At 22.3% G+C, this 21,108-nt stretch overlaps 1 protein-coding gene across 7 annotated transcripts in view; it reads right to left on the bottom strand.

Annotated features, from left to right (window-relative positions):
- The window catches only part of LOC114127237 (tachykinin-like peptides receptor 86C), a 110,913-nt gene that overhangs the window by 36,832 nt on the left and 52,973 nt on the right, over positions 1–21,108 (bottom strand). The window lies entirely within an intron of this gene.

Raw genomic sequence — 21,108 nt, 5'->3', positions numbered from 1 at the left:
CTGTGCGTGTTTTTAATTTATAATTTACCTACTCTAAGGTATTGTATAGTGACATCTTTCACATTATCATTAAACTAGCTAGGTACATGTTCAGACATGTAAATTTGGTATAGGTATTATTGTTTAAATTTAAAACCTATCAGTTCTCGCTAATTGTTTTACTTTATATCCTGTTTTTCAGTTATTAATATTAAAACTTTTGGCTTAAGTAGCTTTGAATTATATAGTATTCGAGTAATCATATATCATACATGAACTAACATTTTAAAAAGATCTCTTATATTTAAAGGGTAAATTTTGGGCTTTCTAGTTAATTTAAATATTTATGAACAGTAAGCCCTCTAGAAAAACAAATTTTAAATTAAACACTTGGACTAAACATGAAATGCATTATTTTAGTTGAATATATTTCAATTTCATAAAGGACTAAACACTCAAGTCAATCAATATAAATGTATGTAAGTACCCAATTTAGTTGATTAAATAAAAAAAAAATAGATATTTTAAAAAGGTTTTTTTTTTTAAATTTTATTAGATACACACTAATATATTTTAGTTTTATTTAATATTTAATATTTAAAATTTCATCATGAAAATTTTTTTATGAACTATTTTTGAAATTGTTTATTAATTTATACATTTTCGTTATAGACGAGTTCAAAATATGATAAAACCAGCTGCTTGGTTGGCAAAAAAGGTTGGTTCTTGCACACACACACACACACACACACACACACACACACACACACACACACACACACACACACACACACACATATATGCTATTCCAGATATGATTTTTTTCATGGCTATGATGACTTTATGAAGTATTAAAAAAAAATTAAAAATACTTATTATTATGAATGTATGTGGGTGTGTATGTTTTTAAAAGATTTAACTTCTCGGTTTTGCTGGTTTAAGTTTACAGTTAGAATACTCTAGTTAGCTTTCCAACTCACTATACTTTGATAGTTTTTTAAATTATTATAATATAACATGAGTCAATAAATTGATGCATTAATAAAGTGTCATCATTAGCGAATGTCTAGTTATAGTTTTGATTCACGTGGTCCAATGCCTAACCAATATTCGAACAATTCTACCACAAAAACACCTGTTTCAAATGTTTAATAGTTTTAAATATACGGCATCACATTAACGCAGGTTGTTGATTTTATCGATCGATTATAATAGGTGCCAAAGTTATGAATTATAACATTAATTATCGATTTAAACATTAAAAAAGTTTAGCATGATATTTTTATCATATAATTTTTTAACTGTATTTTTAACACGACATGCTAAAAATATAATATACAATATGTATACTTATTTATTTTTTCAAATTAATTAACTCGTGAATTATTTTTCGTAAAATATATATTTAGATATTAAATATTACCAATATTACCTATTAACTATATTGTAAACATTTTAAAAATATTAGTAGAAGGATCGTAATTAATGATAAAGTCTGTTCAAAGGATATTGTAATTTTTATTAATTAGGTCAGAGAAGTTTTACATAATTAGAAGCTACTAAATACTTGTTTAGTTTCAATTTTCTGTACTGATGTTTTCAAACTTATTTCAAAGCGTTGTTATTTGCATACATTTAATACAGAGTAAATTATAATTTTAACGCATTTTTAAATTGTACACTATTTTATTTATAATACATATATATTATATGTCACTAACTAGTTTCTAATATTTTTTATGGTAGAAAATAATATGTAGATATGCATAATATATTTTACTATGTTGATTACAAACGAGAAATATAAGAGAAGAAATTTAAATATTAAAAAGACATCATAAATTCAATATACTAAAACTGTTAGAGCAAACTTGTGTTTACTTTCTCTGGTTTGGATATACTATAATAGATAATGACAAATTTATATTTTACAATAACAAATTTTAAAATAATTAAAATAATTTATAATGATCAGTATTTCTTTATATGATGTATCATGCATGTATATAGTTTTTAAGCAACAAGATGACATGTATCTACTGCAGCTGTACTAATTATATGTTTAGGTTTATGACATACTTTAATTCATATAATTTAACAATATGATACTATTTTTATTATAAAAAAATATTTAAATATTCAATGAAATACATTATAATGATTTTATATATTAAGTTGAATATTATATTATATATATTTAAATACGTAGTGATGTCTTGCGGTAGATAAGTTTTAATTAAACGATACTTTACTGCAAGATACTGCACTATGGAATGCAAGCGATTCATCATTTGAATTATTTTCGCCTATTTACATGGTAAAATTTAACAATGGTATAGAAATCATTAATTTTGAATCAGTTTTTGTATTAACTGAATAAAAGTTTCACGTAAGTAAAATTTCAAAATACAAATAATCTGTCTGGGACACCGAAATATATAGAGATAATATGGAGATATGGATGTACAAGAATGGTCAAGTACCGCGGGGACACGACATCCGAGTGTATATACCTAATATAAGTGACCAAGTTTGGCGATACAAATTCCTTCCTTTCCCTTTGATATAAATCGTGTCGAATTACTATCACAAATTTTATATCAAGAAAGTTCCATTGGAAAATTCATAAACGACACTTAAAAGTTAAAAGAGATGTCCGTTGTCCACCTCTCCTTTTGAAAAGGCGCTTATTACACTTGTACCTCTTATCTATCATAATATTATTTAAGCAACAATGTACCGATTATTATGTACTATGATAAGTAGATATCACTCCTCAAAGTTAATTATTACTAGTGGACCGTTTCGAATAGGTCCCTTTTCAGATTCTTGATAAGTCAAACGTGAATAATCAGAAATTCTCGACAGTTCTAATGAAAACAAATTCCCCTAGAAATTCCTCATTTCTTTAACGCTCAGATCAAATATAGGTACTGAATAATTAAAATTTTATTTTCATTCCTTTGCAATTTAAATTATTAAGAATTCAATGCATATAAATTTAAATTAGAGAATATGTTGGGGTATTAGCCTTATAAACTATTTTGACATGTCCAAAATACTGAGTTGTTATTATAACTACGAGATAATGAAAATGGGAGTAATATAATATATTAAGTGCCATACCCAATGAAAAATTTACGAAGAGAAAATTATTTACGCTGAGTTATTGTTGTGGGCAGATTACAATATATGATAGGCGTGTTATAATTCAATAAACATGCATACTATTAGTATTGTATTGTTAAAACCTTTGAAATTTAAGTTGAAATAATAAATTTTTAATTTTTAATACACTATACATTTAGTAAATAATACGTATCTACAAAAGTAAGTTTATTTAGTTAGAATATTATTGGTAACACGTATTTAAATAATATCCATTCAAAACTACAGTGTTGTAGTGCTATTAATTTTGAATACCAATTACATGCCACATGGCCAATTTAATGTACTTAAATTTTAAACAGTTCTAAAAACTATTTTAAGTTATTATAATTTAACTAATAGTAATTATAGTAACAATTATATCTTTTGTAAAGAATTAAAATTAAAATTTGACATGCAAATTATATTTATTATATCTGTAAATAAATGTAATACTATTGCCTAAACAGTACAACGTACTTTACATTCATTAAGCAATTATCTATAGAAAACTTTTAAAATTAGCAGCTTTATTTCAAAAATTACTACTTAAATTTATACAACAAAACTAAAAATAATTATGTTGAGTAAATAACTGTTTTATTGTGGTTTAGTATTATAATAGTATTAAAACATTATTTTGAGTTGTTATTTAACTTAGTGTTTACTTTATGTAAATATTTATATACAATGGATGTGATATTATTTAAAAATTATCATAATTTTGCTAGATTTAGGAATGAGAGGTTATAGACAAAATATTTGATTTTAAGACATATGCAAATTATAAATATTAAATTAAATTAAAAATAAATAATTATCAATAAGTTTATCATACTGAAAATGCAATTATATTAGATATTGCCTATATATTTTGTATTTTTTTTTTTATAAGTTTTTTCTATTATTATTTCTTTAATAATAACCAGCTATTCTCCAAATTTTAAATCTGAATATTGTACTCGTATGCAAATTTAAATTTTTATGTAAAAATTAAAAATAAAAATAAGCGAGTAAGTGGGTACCGCTCTGCTGTACATTAGGTGCTGTGTGGATCATTATTATATATCATAGGAGTGTTAAATTTGAATCCAATGATAGGTATCATTGTATACGAAAAACAATTCTGAACGAAGATGATTTGTTAGCCTAGGATATAATTTCCAGTGTTTGGTAAAAAAGGTGTTTTATGTTTTAATGGCTTGATACGCCAAAATTTGAGTTATTTTATAATTATTGTAACCTAAACATATGGAAAATCTTGTATTAAATTTTCAACTCTTAGCTACTTATACAAAAATTTTTATGAATTAAACCTACAAAATAATTTGCAAATATTCATGATTTTGACGAATTTTTATCAATATTTGAAATTCAAATGCTAATAAAAAAAAATTGTGCCTATGTATTCTTATAATTTTTTAATCACTATAAGAATAGCTTATGAGGAATTTTGTATTACATTTTCAAGTATTTTAAAAATATTTTGAAAATCAAATCATGTAAAGAAAATACCAATCTAAATAACTGGTGAAATTTTCAAGTATTAACGATTTATACTTTTTGAATAATAACAAATATTTAAAATCGATTGAGGATTAATCGTTGTCGTTACGCTATTTAGTAAAAATTTAAAATTCTAACGCACTTAAAATTTTTCCTATAATGATGCATCAAGGTTTCTTTATAGCTACTCGAAGGAAAGCTTATGGAAAACTTAGTGTTGTATTTTCAATCCTTAGTTAGAAACACAAACAATTTTATGATTAAACGCTTATAAAAAAAAATTGTGACTAACGATTTTTGATTTTTTTTTAACTACAAAAAGAAAAACTTATAAGCAAATTTGTATTAAATTTTCAAGTTTTTTGGCCATCTAAAATTTTTTTATCGACACTTCAAAAAAAAATTCTCAGAAAAATCGAAAATTTCAATGGTTTATAAATAGCTCAAAAAAAAATTTTAATATTTTGAAAATTTAGCCATGTATTAATAACGATAATATAAACATGTGGTGAACACTTGAAGTATTTACAGTGATTAATTTATGAGTTACAACTATATACGTAAAAAAATCAATTTTGAAAAAAAAATTCTACTTTTAAATAAATGATTTTCAAAAACACCTCCCAAAAATTTTTTTTGCGTACGTTACTGTGTACGACTATCCTACTACCTATAGCATTGAGTATAAATACTATAATATAAATTATAAGATAACTAGTAAATAATATATGAAGTTAACTTTTTTTTAATTATTTGAAGTGTAACCCTAAAACAATATCAATTATAATTTATAATACCGTACAATAAATTAAAAATAATATTATTTCTTCTGAGTTTTTATTGATGTATATCCAATATTCATAAGTGTACCAACATGATTTAGTTTATAAATAGTCCAAAAAAAAAATTAAAATATTTTGAAAATATAGCAAATACGGTAGTATAAACATGTGGTGAAAATTTTAAGTATTTACAGTGATTAGTTTTTGAGTTACAACCATATAAAAAAATCGATTTGGTCAAAAACTGGTTTTGTGTAAAAATTCCCGGTTTTCCGTCTTTCTTTTTGTGTCTGTGTACAGCATTATTTCGACTAGTTATGTTGTACACAGACACAAAAAAAAACACACATCATTGTAAAATCAATACATTCATCACTTCGTTCAGAATCTAAAACAAAATGAGAGTATATGCAAGTATGTATGTTGATTAATTAATGATTGAATATAACAATTTTACATTTTATCATTTTAGATTCTGAGCGGAGCGAGAAATGTATTGGTTTTACAATGATGTTTATTTTTTTTTCTGTAAACACTTTTTCTCCCACTATACTTGCTCAAAAGTACAGGTGTAGTATATTTTCTGAAAGTTAATGTTTTTGAGCTGGTACTTTAAAGAGGTCATTTTTCGATTTTCGAAATGATACTCGAAATAAAAGCGGTTAAAAGAAAAAAAGTGTACAACTTCACGATTATGTAGGTAGTATAAAATAATTACAGCTTTGTTTATCACCATAGAAACGAATAAAATTAAATAAAAAAGACCCCCCCGTCCGCTTAGAATCATTTTTTATCGAATGCAATCATATTGCATTCAAATCGAATACCTATAGTAAAATTACACTATCCTGACCGAGGACCGAAGGGACGATGGACAACTATCCACCACCAAAATGCGCTGACCTACTTTTTATTTATGAAATCATAGAACTGCATCAAAGTCAAACGTATTCTTTATTGTTTACCTACTTATTTAATGACTTAACTAAGAAACTGCTTATTGTAACCTTTTTTTTATATTAAAGTCTTGTATGTAAAAAAAAAAAAAAAATTGATTAATTTTTGAATAATATGTTACTGTTTAAACAATTAATTATCTATTGATGTTGGTCGTTCGAAAAAATTAATTATTAATTTATTTCCAGACAATATTCTAATAAGGTTTCAAATGTAGTTTATAGCTTGAACATAATTATTTAAAAATTAATTATCCCGATGAAATTTAAAAGGTTTATGTTAGTAAAAATTAAATATATTAAAAAATTTTAACACGACATTTTTCATTATTAGATTAAAATACTGTAAGAAATAAATATTAAAAACGGTAGGCTAGTGGATACTATTAAACTTTATATTAGGTGTAGAGTAGGTCACTATTATAGGTATGTTAAATTTGAATTTAATTATGTATGAAAAACTATTCTATGTGTAAACGGTCTGTTCAGTATATATATATCACTAAGTATATTTCGCCCATTTCGTGATCTGTTTCGATATATCAAAAAAAAAAAAAAAAAAAAAAAAAAAATGAAAAAATACACATTATTGTAAAATCAATACATTCATCGTTCCGCTCAAAATCTAAAACAGTGATGGAACTATATTATATTCTGGAGAACTATATACATTTAAAATAACATAATATGTACAACAGTGTTGTGTTGGTGTATGTATTGACTTTTAGTATTGAATTCCAACAAATATAACTGAACGTAGAATAAATCAATACTGAATTTTAATCGATTAAGATATTCATTATCATAAGTTACATCTGATAACAAATTAACGATGGGATACCGAATATATATCTTTTTATTCCACAAAATAACAATTTATTTTAACTGAATTGCAAAACATGATTAAACAAAACACTAGAAAGATAAGGTTTCTGCGTAAACTTCCATTTAATTCCGTTGATTTTCTTTTAATTGATGTATACACATTTTAGAAAAAAATGAAAATATTTAAAAGCTTATACATATACATATATAGTTTTAAATTTTGAGTGAAACAATGAATGCATTTTAATATTTTATTTTGTTATATTATAAAAACTAAATAAGTTTTATTAGATACTTACATAATAAAATAGTGAAGTGCATTATTATTATAAACAAAATATAACTATTAAAAGTTATAAGCTTTATTATTTTATGCACCTATTCTATTTATTTTTAGTATACGACGTATATTGGATACACTATAGAATTATCTGTAGTTTATTACAAAATCTATATTATATAAATTATATATCTGGTGCGCAAATGGCATAACAAAACTAGTTATATAGTCAATACATCATTTTTTTTCAACTAGTTTTGGATCTAAGTAAACTATTTCAATAATTTAAATCATGAAATTATTGTTAACGTTTGTTGTTGATAGTCTACATAAATTTAAGATTCAGATTTCAGAACATTTTTTTATAACTTGTTTGATTATTTTTAAAATTAAAAAAATTGCCACCTTAAATATTTTGTAGATAACATTTATTTAATTTAGATTTAAATGAAATTGAAATGAATTGATGGTCTTATATTTAGTTGAAAAAATATTTAATAATTATTTAATTAATATTATGTTTTGTTGCATTAATTTCATAGTTTATTTTGAATATAGCCTATAGGAATAGTATATTTTTTCATGTGTTTAATTTTGTGTAATATAATTAATTATAACGTGAAATACTCAGTTTATTATCCAACTAACATCTATGAATTAAATCAAAACTTGGTAGTTTGTACCGTTTTTGTGATGTAGACGTCTTGGGTGTAAAATAATTAATATAACATAATTATACAATACCAATAACAGATTATTGTAAGTAATGAAAAAAGTAGAACCTTAAAACACAGTTAAATTGTTTGAGTTTAACCTTAAATTTTATATATACGAATATAAAAGGCAATGGGAATTGTTGTAGTTAATAAGAGTAAAAGCTAGTGGGCCGATTCAGACAAATATTTCAGAAATTGATCTTAGAGATACCAGAAAAGTTTAGAAAGTAGTTTGAACCACATCAAATGTGTAGCGCTGAACAAACTTTTTTTTTTTAATATTTTTGTTGATTATATGCCATATAACCTAACTGTACTAACAATAATATTTACAAGTGCCGTATTTCAAATTTTTTCATTTTCATGAGCGGGGGTATACCAAATCCGATTAACTCGTGAAGTTATGATACTTCAATTGAGAAATACCAAGCAGTGGATACTTGTATGTAATTCACCATAGTTAGATTAGAGGGCAAAAATGATTAACAGAACTAGTATGTTGTAGAGTTCGATTGATTAGAGGTTCTTTCGTAATAAAAATACAAATACTCGAATGTGTGCCTACACATGATTGTATAAATTAAAATAAATCATTCAATATTAAAATATTTAACATTTTTTTTTCAGACTTGAATCATGGTAGCATTGTCAAAAACTTATCAGAAATTGGTCTTGACAGGTACCAACTCTGGCATTATGTTAAGTATAATATTATACTATCTTATATATATATATATATATAGGGAAAACGAAGAGTTATTATCATTTATCACCATCGTAAGAGTATTAAATCATTTTACAATTTAATAATAGTCTATTCTTCGAGTTTGTTGTAGTTTTACCGAATGCAAATAAATAGTTCGTACGTAAATATACGTTTGTTTATTTATTTTTAAAATGAATAGACCTTTTATATAAGATAAATATTTTTCAATCATAAAATACTTCTATAAATACACATAAACAGTAAAAGTTATAAATAAATTTATATTTTGAAATATTTAATAATAATGGTAGAAAAAAATTAGCACATAGAGACAGTAATAAAACTATAAAAAAAACCATTTTAAAAAGGATTATAATAAAATATTTCTTTATAATTTTTTTTAAAAACTAAAAATATAATTCTGATTATCACATATATTTTTTTTATTATTATAGGCGTTTAAGTGTTTTATAATCAAAACATGCATGAAAAACGAATATTCATAGTAGAAAATATAATTGATTTTTAAGTTAAAAGCAATTTAAGAAATTCGAGTAATGTAGATTCCACAATCGTTTAAATTTAATAGAATAACAAAAATGTTTTCGTTGTTTCATTGTAATTTATATCAAAGAATTAGTTGCTTATATGTGTTACGCACGTCAAAAAGGTAAATATTTAAATTATTATTAAAAAAAAAAATCATGAAATCAGTTAAACATTACATATAACTATTATTATTATTACTATAAATTGTAAAATAATTTTTTTTTCATGTATTTAATTTATTTGTATTTTGTAGATTATCATGAAAAATAAAAATAAAACTAATGAGATTTAATTTTAAATAAGCAAGTTAAAGGTCATGATAATTATTAAAATTTGATATATTTTAAATAAATATAATTTATTTTTATTAATTATAAGTAGGTATATTTCAAATGCTTGTTAAATACAATATATATTTAAACACTTATATTTATGAGTATTTTAAAATACAATCAATATAATAATTATATTAAATTAAATCTTAGATTTCGCCCTTTAATTTAATTTAATCCTCCATTTTCTGATATTAATTTATAATATGTAGATCTGTTTTACTGAAATCTGCCATTATAGCATAAAATAATGTATTTAAAATTGACTAAATATCAAATACAAAGTTTTTATCTACAATTTAAACCATATTATTTATTTTAATCGATGTGTAACAGAAATAGTATCTAGTTTCTGACTAGTGGCTACTATACTTATTTTTTTATCAAAATGTATTAAATTTCTAAACAACAAATAAAATATACTAATAGTACTATAGTTAGTGTACCAAAAAATTATTTGTAAACTTCTTGATAAAAATAACGATCACTAAAAACTCATGATTATTTTTTGTTGTTTTTACATTGCGTCTAATAAAATACTTTTTTGTAGTTGAAAAAATAATTTATTTTGACCACCCATTTCGTAAGAAAATATTAAGATTTAAGTCACGTTCTGTGTATGGGAGATGTTGACAACTTACCACAGAACTATCAGCAAGGGTTATAGGCTATAGTTGAACTACTAATACTAAGGTTTTCAGTCTACTGACGTCATCCGTTACCACGACATCGAGATGTTTTATAAAAACAAATTGATTATGTGCAAATATAAAATATAATTACACGTATAATCTGAAGATGAAAATCATTCGATTTATTTTGATTTGATTTATTCATACTACAAGAGTACAGCCTTAAGAAATATTAAATATAAATAATAAATTGCTTAATCTAAAATATAAAATATTTATCTAGTTAAAATTGTGAAACTACATAATATTCTGGTTGATCATGTTTGTACTTTTATAGATAACATAAATGTAGGATAGAAGTTAATAGCTAATAGATTGTATGTAATTATTATAAAATGTTTTAATTTAAATGATTTTTATGTAATTTGTTTTCACTTACAGCTTTAAAGAAAAATAAAATTAACAAAATATATTTGTATTTGATTTTTAAATCAGAAAAAGCTTTGATTGTACTCGTTATAATTATAATGCACACCAAATATTAGTACCTATTTATTTTAAGAAATAATTCAATTTGTATAAATTATATTTCTTAAAAGTTATTTTTAGTTATATAATTTAATTTAATTAAGTTATGTATAAATATCTTATTAAATAAAAGTGAATATTTATGATTTATATCTTTAATAAAGTTTTTATTTTAAATGGTTCAACTTATCTGGTTATTTAAATTTATTTTCATATTTTAAGAAACTTATTTTATTTTGCTTGTAAAAATAAATAAATAAAAATAATAAAGTGGTGAGTTTAATGAGTGTTGTCAAAACTAAAAAAATAGACAATACAAAATTTGCTTATTTAATCGTTAAGCATTTGTTTGACTGTAAGAATATTTGATCTGAGTAATTTATCCTAACATTATCATTATGTTTATTTGGTTTCTTATCTATCTTATTTTAAAATATAAATGGAGCAATGAATGTATTCATTTTTATACATTTTATAATTGCGTATGATTATTTTAGGTCTGTAATAATATTTTAACGAAGTAAAAATGGTTAACATTATATTTTGAGGATATTTTATGATAGAATATTGAATATAGTAAGTAATTTGTGAAGTTAAAAGTAAAATATTCTCATTTCAAAGTTATTTTTAAAGTAGTCGGAAAATATAGAATAAACAAATAAATAAAGAAGAATAATAAGAATAATAATTATTGAATTTTTTTAAAGTTTTTTTGATTTATGTATTATAAAATGATTATAATTAAAGAAAATTGAAATTTTAACACAATATGCATTACTTATGACTCTAAATGATCTTTTTTTCTTTACTGAAATAACCAAAAGTAATTTTACCAAATATTTTTTATAACATTGATTTAAGTTCAAATTTAGACTACATTGGATATTGTAATACAATTATAAAAAAAGTCGGCAAGTGGGTACCGCTCTGCTGTACATTAGGGGGTGGGGTGGACCTCGGACTAGGATAGGTTAAATTTGAATGCAATAATAGGTATCATTGTATACGAAAAACGATTTTGAATGGAGATGATTTGTCAGTCTATAATATTTAACCGTTAGATATTAATACAAACAGTTTTATGAATTTTGAACTACAAAATAATTTGCAAATATTCATGATTTGACGAATTTTTGTTGAAATTTGAATTTCAAATGCTAATAAAAAAAAAATTGTGCCTATGTATTCTTAAAATTTTTTAATCACTATAAGAATAACATATAAGGAACTTTGTATACAATTTTTAAGTATTTTGATTGGGCAAAAAAATTTTATCCACACTACAAAAAATTTTTTCAGAAAAATTGAAAATTTCAGTTGTCTATAAATAGCTCAAAAAAACTTAAAATATTTTGAAAATTAAATCATGTAAAGAAAATACCAATCTAAATATCTGGTAAAATTTTCAAGTATCTACGATTTAAACTTTTTGAATAATAACAAATATTTAAAATCATTGAGGATAAATCGTTATCGTTACCTACGCGATTTCGTAAAAATTTAAAATTCAAACGCACTTGAAATTTTTTCTATAATGATGCCTCAAGTTTTCTCTATAACTACTTGAAGAAAAACCTATAGAAAACTTAGTGTTATATTTTTAATCCTTAGTTATAAATACAAAAAAATTTTATGATTTTTCAACTTCAAAATTACTTGCAAATGTTCGTGTTTTCGACAGATTTCGTAAAAATTTGAACTTTAAACGCTTATAAAAAAAATTGTGACTAACGATTTTTAATTTTTTTTAGCTACAATAAGAACAACTCATAAGGAACCTTGTATTAAATTTTCAAGTTTTTTTGGTCATCCAATTTTTTTTTTACCTACACTTCAAAAAAAAAAAAAATCGCATAAAAATCGAAAATTTCAGTGGTCTATAAATGACTCAAAAAAAGTCAAAATTTTTGAAAATTTAACTGTATATATATAACACTAACATAAATATTTGGTGAAAATTTCAAGTATTTCCAGTGATTAGTTTTTGAATTACAACCATATAAAAAAAATCGATTCGGTCGAAAACTGGATTTGCGTAAAAATTCCAGTTTTTCCGTCATTTTTTTTTGTTTTTCTCGATTTTTTTGAAAACTGTTAGAAAATGTTACTTTTTACCTCTATAATGCACCAAGGATATTCACTTTTCCATCGGAAACCACCCCCGAAGTTTGAAATTGAAGCATTATTTCGACTAGTTATGCTGTACACAGACACACAAAAAAAAAAAAAACAAAAAAAACAAACATCATTGTAAAATCAATACATTCATCATAAAATGTTTTGATTACAACCGTTTGTGAAGAAATGAATTTTTAGATAAAATTTAAGTTTAAAATTTTAATAGCTAAGAAAATAAGACATAGGAATATGGTACTAGATTCTTCATAAGTTTTTATTTAAGTTCTATCTAGTTTTATTTAAACTTTAGATGAGTTATCTAAAAATTATCTGGAATACATTTTTATAGAAATTTAAAGTGTTGCCAAAATTGAATTTTTAAATGAAAACATTATGATTTAAGTTGTATTATTTTAATTAAAATAAATACTTTTCGTAGGGACTTGAAACTTGTATTATATTATATTATATTATATTATTATTTAATGTCATTCTTATAAATATTTAGATATATTTTAAGCTTTTTATAGCTTATACCACGAACCTATATTTACACCATTCTATATTTTTATGGTACATTTGTATTTACTTATAAATAAATAATGGTTGGTTGCTTAGTGATTTGTATGAACAGATACTAAAAGAATTATTATTCATACTTATATAAATAAACGATTTTTTTTTTTTTTTTTGGAAGGAGGGTATTAGTTTAACTTACCATATTATTTTTAGAAGAATAACTATATAATGAAATATCCTTGGAAATATAAATAAATAGACAGCCTATAATCAGAATTTTTTTTCGTTTGCTATGATTTATCATTGAATTTTAAATGTAATACTTCTAAAACAGTAAATTACACAAAGTATACACAAAATTAATTAGATAACAGAACAAATTTTCAATTAAAAATATATATTTTGATGGTTAGTGGTTAGTTTGAAGTTTAAAACTTAATTTCATTATAAATATTTATGTAATAAAATACATAAAAAAAAAATAATAATTTTGGTTAGTTGGACAATTACTGATAATAGCTTTATATTTGTAGATAATCTTGTAAATTGTACAATATTTTTGTTTTTAATATTTTACTTTATTATTTAGTAAATAGAACGCTGAATTATACAGTCATCGATTTCAAGTTGGTACACGCAAGTTACGATTGTTTTTAAATAAACATATTTATATTTAGAATAAAATGAAATTTTCTTAGTTGAATAATTAAATAATTTAAAAATGTGAAATATTAATTTAAAAATATTTAAATACAAATTTAACATGAACTTGAAAAAAAAATTGATTATCAATATTATCGTTATGTTTTTCAGTTATTTTAACTATAATTAATAGTTTTAATAATTAAACATACAACTAATTGTACAATTTTAAAGGTTAAAGTGTATAGTTTATAATAATACAATTAAACAGTTTTTAAATATTTGAAAATATATAAATTTATAATATCTATTTGCGTAAGTATGAAAAAATAATATTATATTTTAGAGATTAATATAAAATTATTCTTACATTATTGTCAGTTTTAAATATATTGCTTAAGCAATACAATTAATAAATTGGTATCTAATAGTCTGAATAGTCATGAAATATTTTAAAAACAATAAATATTCATGTATGAATTATTGAAAAATGTATATCATTTACGATTTGAAAACAACACCCTCTTTATACACTATTTACAATTATACGGTTACCTGGTCATGTCTTATACACTATATACTATGGATTTTTGTATGATATAACATACAAATTTGGTTATTAATATCGAAATAAAATGACAAATAGAAACATCAACGAATTTCACGTTCTAGGTATGTTTTACGTTTTTTGGTTAGCTAAAACGATTTCCTACACATCATCGCGCTGTTAAGATTATTTTATTTATGCTCAGGAATATTAGCTCGCTTTATGGTTGAAAAAGAGTGTAAGAAACTATTGTTTTAATTAATAGCTTCATGAATTATTAAAGATTACCTTTGGTGGGAAAGAGAATTATCAAAAATTAAATAATAACGATGGAAGTAGATTAGAAAGCTCTAACGAATTTGTCGGTTTCATATTCAAAATACTGAAAATTACGTAAAATCTAGTTTATTATAATCAAAAAAAAAGGACTTAAACTATAATTATTATTAAATTTTTACATTGAAAGGAGGTGTTCCCTTGATCAGGTTACTGAAAGATAAGGCTTTAATTAGGTAGATACTGAAGATATGTACTTATTTTAATTAAGAGGATTCCTCACTACTGTTTTTGGATAAAAATTGAACTGAACTATTCTTTTATAATTTGTAAACATATTTTATTGTTAGGACAACCTTAGATCCTTTGAGCAACATTATGTATTATAGAACTTAAAATGTTACTGTTACTTAATTGACTATTCAATGTAATTACAAATATAATTCAAAGCATATATATAAAAAAAAAAAAAAAAAAAACTGTGCACAATATTATACTTCTGATCACATATTATAATAAGTATTATAATATGATGTAAAAAATATTAGTGTAGAAGACTTTATAATATTAATCAAAGGCAAATATATCATTAGGGTTCTAAGAGTTTTCACTAATAAATAATATTTTTTTCAAGACATTTACTAGAATAGTCTACTACAGAAGTCTTCAAATAGGATCAAAACAACGATCATTATCACAGACTATACTTAATAGTAGTAAGATGTAGTTCATAAAAAACGTATGCAGATAATAATTTATTAAATAAAATAATATTATTATGTGTATGATGTTCGTCATTTTAAAATTTGATGAAATATTTGTAGAACTGTGAAAGTTAAATTACGAGTTGACAGTATATAATATCACATAATGTACATTATGAAATATGTACCTATATCAATAATTAAAATAAAATATGGTCTTACAATGTAATATTAAATTATATCAGTTATTTTCGAACGTCGTTGTCATATACAAATTGGAGAAAATAATGGTTATAATAAATTATTTATGAAATTAGTAACAATAAGATTAAATTCTAGTATAAAGAACTCAATAAATCTATATTGCGGGTAAAATGTTTAACTACTTCGAGTGATCCATATACTGATGATGTTAAACTAGGCAGTATTAAGACGTTTAAAATAGATGTATGAAATAGCACGTTGATTATTAAAACTATTTTAATTAAGCTTATAATTTTTATATTGTTGACACACTTATTTATAAGCAAAATGATAAATTATATGTTTACTTAATTTATTTTTAGTATAAAAACATAAGTATATGAATGTTCTACGTCATACTATGTAGTTAAACTGACGTAAATAAATAAATATATATATAAACGTCACTATTTTAAAATGTGATAAGTCGTATAAACATAAAATCAAAAACTATGTGATATAAAAAGAACTATTTTACAAATGGTTTATAAACAATGAAGATCGAAAATTTGAATTATTTATATAAATAGATTGAGAATTGGAAACATATACCTATAGGTACATATATATTAATTAACACATAGTTAATATATGTTTATTTTGCCGGTTAAGAAGTATATTACACGAAGAATGACATAAAATAGAATTATAGAAGAGAAAAAAATAGTTAAATTCTCATAAACTTATTTTATATAAAAATTGTGTTTTACTCTAAGCAGATACTTTTAAATCTTATTATTATTAAATGTTTCAAATTGTAACTATCCTTATTTTAAAGGTAGGTATTTATTGTTATTTTTCTTATTTTGAATTTTTATTTTTGTATAAAATATTCCATTAAATATATAAAGCCAAGTGATGAACCATTTAAAAACTTTATATTTTTAACATTACCATTGTTACCTAATGACTTCTACTTTGAAATAATAATAATTCAATTCATTATGAATATAAGTTACCTAAGTCTGCTAACGATTTATTTAAATAATAATAATAAATAATATTTTGAAATAGCAATATTGAATATTTTTCTATTTATTCAAAGTTCGAGTATAATTCAATATTTTTTTCAAAGTAAATTGAAATAATTTTCCGAAGGTCTGTGATGTATAGTAATTTTATATTTAAGTGATTGAGTTACAATAGAGATCAAATTATTGTTTACTTTATAATTATTATACTATGAAAAGGTAGGAAATTGAATAAAAAGTGTTTAAACGCTGATCACAATAATACAATTGGATATTTATTTTTTTTATACATACAACTAGAACATTTATTTGTTATTTATAATTGATAATTATTTTCCGTTTTCCATTTTTATAAATATATATTATTGTTATACCTATAAATATTATAATGTTATTACCACAATAATAATCTTGTTTATTTAATTAGTTTTTCTGTGGTTATCATTTAATTTAATTTTGTTTATATGAATTAATAATTAATAATAAAATCATTTTTTTGTATACTCTTAAAGTAAAATTTACTCACCTTATCTGCTATTATTGTAGTTCGGTTACTTTTTCATTTTATAATAGATTTCCAAACGCAGCGTCAGACGCATTGTTATTAGCTGTATGTATTTTACGAGTATATGTGACTGTCTTCCTACTTGCGTTTAACGCAAAGCGTTGGTAAATAAAGTAGTGCGTCTGGACGCTGCAGGGAAAACGTACCTTAACATTAATTTGTTTAACTTTTCTAACATTAACAAAAAAAAATTAACAAATAGCATTTTTTTTCCATTTGAAAGCAGTGAACTCTTTCATTAAATTTACTGTTTTACTTTAAAAAGTACGACTTATCTTACATTTTATAAATTTTGTTTGTAATCAGAAAATTAAAAAAATATTTGTAAATATAAAATAATATGATAAAAATGTAGTTTTTTTACATTATTCTCAAATTAAAATTGTTGTTTAATTATTGCAACATAATTGTTTTTTTACTGTGTTTATATGATTTGGTAAATTCAAAGCTACAAATTTGTTTTTTAAATAGGTAATAATCTGTGTTTCTTAAGAATATGTTCAGTTTAATCAATTTTTTTTTTTTTTTTGATGAATTAAATTGTATAAACATTCATAATATTTAGACATTTTAATGAAAGAATGACTAATGAGTTTATTTTAATTCACAGTATACAATTTATTTTTTCTATACTTCAAATTTTTTTTTTTAATTAATAAGATACAATTTATGTAGAGGTAGGATATTGCTATGACATTTTTTTTAACGTATTATGCAATAAATCAAAATATGTTGTTTTTTTAGTGGTATTGTATATTATTGTTTAACATTTTTTAATTAAAATTAAACGTTTTAATTTAGGAAATTTGTCACTACGAGTTTGTTTTAATAAATCGCTATAAAACCACTAAAATTGGTATTTACATTTTACACTAATAATGTACGAACAATTTCAATTTTATGCTTTGCTTTATAGTTATATTTTAATGTCTAATGTTTATTTCATGATATTACTAAGAGAAGTTTTTTATTTAAAAACATTTTTTATATTTTTGATCTTTAATCGGGTAATAATTGTGTAAGGATCAATGTTTAATGTTTAGTAAAATGGGAAAAAAATAATGAAACGTGCTGGCATGATTGACAGAAGATATCTATAAGCTTTTATATTGATTTATGATAACGCGTAATTTTTTTCAGTGTATGGTAAGTATTGCCTATGGTTTATAAGGTGTTTTTTTTCATTTATCTACTTATATTGGTTTTTATTATAATATATGTACATTGTAAAATGTAATGCTTTCTATTCAAGCATCTACATAATATAATATATATATATTACAGTTTATTATGTCTGTGCCATATAAATTTAAATATTATAATGACGACGGAAAAAGAATTATTGTAATGTAAAGAAGAAGGCTGTGATTTTTCATTTGAGAGAAAAATTATTTTTGTGTTACTTAAAATATGCTTCTGGTAACAAACGTTTCAAAAATTATTGATTAAGTATGATTAATGTACTTTTGTTGTAGCTAAAAAAATAAAAAATAATACACATACTACAAGAAAAAAATATTCAATTTAAAATTTAAATTTAAATTTATATTTTTTCCTTTTCATAATAATAAAATATTAAATTTTTTCCGGTTATAAGTAGTAAAGCGCTGTAATATTAAGTAATTAACATATTGAGTAATTTTAAAAGAACTATTATTTTAATTTTATTCTCTTTTCCAATTGTTAATTAGATCTTTTCTGTATTGCATAACACTGTTTATTTACCTACTTGAGTTGTATTTTTAACATAATGTGTTAAGTGTATAGTTAGAATTGTGTATACAAATTTAAATATTTAATAAACTTTGGTTTTTCAGGTAATTTTAAGAAGCGAATTTTCAAGATTTTAATGTAATTTTCCATATTTAATTTTTTATTTGTCAATAAATTATAATTTTAATATAATACTCTATTAGAATAAAACTAAATAAAAATATTATAACCTTATACGATGAGTTCTTAATTGTTTTTGATCAATTTAATGAATAATTTAATATATACATGGTTTATTTTATTGAATTATAATTTTTATGTGAGTATAGTTTACAAATTACTATTTTTTAATAATTGAACTCTCTTATCAGAATCTATTTTATTAAATTAAAATACGTTATGGGGATAATATATTACGAGATATGATAAATATAACTCTCTTGTAATTAGATAATATATAGCTTGAAAAACGCAAGTTCACAAATTAATTTAATCACGTCTGAAAAAAGTCATTTGATTATGCTGTTTAGTCATTTTTTATTTTTTACTTTTTTTTGAAAATGGTAGGTTTTACGATTTCTCTTAAAATGCAAGTATATAAGTTAGGTTACTAGATGATACTAGATGAAAATATATTGTTTGTTGAAAAATGTCAATAAAGTACTGGTTTTACACGCATTTAAACATTAAAAACATTAATGAAAATGCTTTGTTTAATCGATGAAACTACTTATATTATTCAAATTTATCAGTATTATTAATACTAAAGTTAAGATACTATAGATATTTATTTATTGTTAAAACCTTTATATTTACGTTAATTTCATATATTTCGACTTTGGCTTAACAATATACAAAACCTGTATAAGTAGAAGGATATTATTAAACATACATAATATTTTAACATAAAGACCAGTCGAATAAGTATTTGGGATAGGTATTCAATTTTCAAAATTAGCTTAATTCATTGTTACTGTAATGAATAAATAGTCGACCATTTTATACGTTGTCTTTTAAATAACGAAATTTTCATTTATATTGATTGTTATAGTATGATAATATTGTAAAATATAACATTCATAATACCTTGAAATAATAAATATTTTACAAATTATGAATAAATGATATGCATTTTATCCACGCAAATTACAAAATTATAAACTAGACAAGAAAAGTAATCCATTTTTAATGAGATTTCTTTAACAATAGTTAGATAGTTTGACACAATATTCTAATAATAATAATAATAATCCAAAAAAACATATTGCATGTATCACCATGTTCCATGGTAGAAGTATTATTATAAATAATAATTTCAGTTATTTGTTGATAACTATAGCGTTAAATGTTCAAAAGATTACTTTTTATTTTATTATTGCTTAAGAATATAAGATTAAATAGTGGTTTATTCAGTTGTGCTGTTAAAATCTTCTGGTGTTTTTCCCACATTAAGTATATTGTTATATTAAATTCAATTTTCTCAGTTATATCAGAATGTTTATTTTTATATTATTATATACGAAATCTAATGATTCAATATTTATTGTAATAAAAAATAACTAACCCTATTTTAATTTATGACTTAATTTAATTTTAAAATTCATTCATTTTAACTTGTATAAAAATTTTATCCAACGGAATTGTACGATTTATTTGAAATTGTTGATATCATATACTTGGGTATTATATTTATCTAAAAAAACAGTATATGTGTTGATAGCTGTAATATGAATATAGGATAAAAAGAACATTAACACTTTTTTTGTCATTTAATTTATATTCATTTAAATTGTTTAAAAACCTACTTATTAAAATAGTATTTGATACATCTATTAGATACCTACTAGAGTTATTATAACATTGACATTTAAT

The sequence above is a fragment of the Aphis gossypii genome, chromosome 2 (assembly GCF_020184175.1).
Source record: "Aphis gossypii isolate Hap1 chromosome 2, ASM2018417v2, whole genome shotgun sequence".
Taxonomy (NCBI): domain Eukaryota; kingdom Metazoa; phylum Arthropoda; class Insecta; order Hemiptera; family Aphididae; genus Aphis; species Aphis gossypii.
Note: the sequence above shows the minus strand (reverse complement) of the source record. Positions and strands in the feature narration are given on the sequence as shown.